General features: G+C 25.7%; 1 non-coding gene across 1 annotated transcript; it reads right to left on the bottom strand.

Annotated features, from left to right (window-relative positions):
- Positions 1-1,226: 1,226 nt before the first annotated feature.
- On the bottom strand, positions 1,227-1,308 carry Trnas-gcu. The gene has a single exon. It is a non-coding gene; the product is annotated as a tRNA-Ser (tRNA).
- Between the last annotated feature and the right edge of the window lie 347 nt (positions 1,309-1,655).

Genomic DNA, 1,655 nt, shown 5'->3' with positions numbered 1-1,655 from the left:
GACAGATATACCCCTTCACATAAGATGTCGAATTTTTTCCTTTGTAAAAGTACACTATACGCGGAGGTTACATTCGTCCGTCTTTCCGTCCGTGACCCAATATCATCCTAAATTCTTTATTTTCAGTAAATGTAACGACTCTTGACCTCTTACAAAAATATATAAAATATCATATGCAAAACAGTTCTTATTATTAACATTCTTATTGTTATACAAGATGATGTGATTATTATCATAAATCTTTTTAACGTATTCTTGAGATAATTTAGAAAAAAATCCTAATACAAAAATATCGAGATTATATTTTTAGTAGCGATTAAAGTCAATTAATTACAAAGCTAATATTTCATGTGCTCAGGCATGATATATATGACAAGTGATAAAGATGCTACCACGAGGACTCTTTTAACGTTGAAATTATACATATCACCATAAATATGCAATGATATTTTTATTAAGAATTTGTTTTTTTACGGAACCTATTTATACATTACGTATGTATATATCAAAATATCATAAAATGTCAATTTGATAAAGTTTCCTTTAAATTTAACAAATTTTATTAAATCCAAAGAAATATATTCATTGAAATAATCTAACTAAATGAATGTTTAAATTAAAAAGTGTGGTTATTTAAAACTTTTCAAATGCATATCTTACCTTTAAATTATATACATCTTATCCTACATACACCTAAAATATCTTGTTGCAAAGAAACATTTTATTTTATAGAATAATATTTAGTATAATCAAAGAAAATGTTATTTCATCGAAAAGTATCGTTCCAAATAATCGTGTTTTTTTTTTGCTAAACAATATATTGTATATAATATAGTTAATATAATAAAATTAAAAAATTAATATTAAACAAAATAATATTTTTATTGAAATATTATTTCATCGAAGAGTACTTATTATTTCAAATAATCGTGTTTTTTTTTTTGCCAAACAATATAGGTTTAATACAATGAAACTAAAAAATTGATATTAAACAAAATAGTATTTTATTTAAATTAAATTGTTTCAATGAAATAAATGTAAGTCAAACAAATAGAAATCTCGAATGTAAAAAAATTTATTTCTGTGAATAGTACTGCAGAATTTGTTGAGTTTGTTTATTGTATAAATATTAAATTCATTTATTACACAATCGTATAAATATTGAATCATTAACCGTTTTATGTAACATTTAATTTGCTCTCTGTGAAAAAAAAATAAAAAAAGTTCGACGAGGATGGGATTCGAACCCATGCGTGCAGAGCACATTGGATTAGCAGTCCAACGCCTTAACCACTCGGCCACCTCGTCACGCACGTTGAGAAGTTCGAAATGTTTGTAGTAAATCATAGCAACTTGACTTCTTGCAACATTACTATTTTACAATTTTCATAAATTACAAAAGATTTGAACAATAGGAGAACCTATTACCCGATAAAATATATATCTGCAAATGTACGGCGTGGCATGTGCCTTACATAAAGCAACAGTTAGCGATTGATGTGTGTCGTATAAAAAACAATTAATTAAAAACATAACGTTTATCGAGTTGAATAAATTGACGCGATTTTGCAACGCAGTCTTATTTATTTCTGCAAATGTTGTATAACTGATGAATCTTTTATGTAAAAATGTGAGATCGATTAAGAAAATATTAT

Source organism: Trachymyrmex septentrionalis, unplaced genomic scaffold (assembly GCF_001594115.1).
Source record: "Trachymyrmex septentrionalis isolate Tsep2-gDNA-1 unplaced genomic scaffold, Tsep1.0 scaffold22, whole genome shotgun sequence".
Lineage (NCBI taxonomy): Eukaryota > Metazoa > Arthropoda > Insecta > Hymenoptera > Formicidae > Trachymyrmex > Trachymyrmex septentrionalis.
Note: the sequence above shows the minus strand (reverse complement) of the source record. Positions and strands in the feature narration are given on the sequence as shown.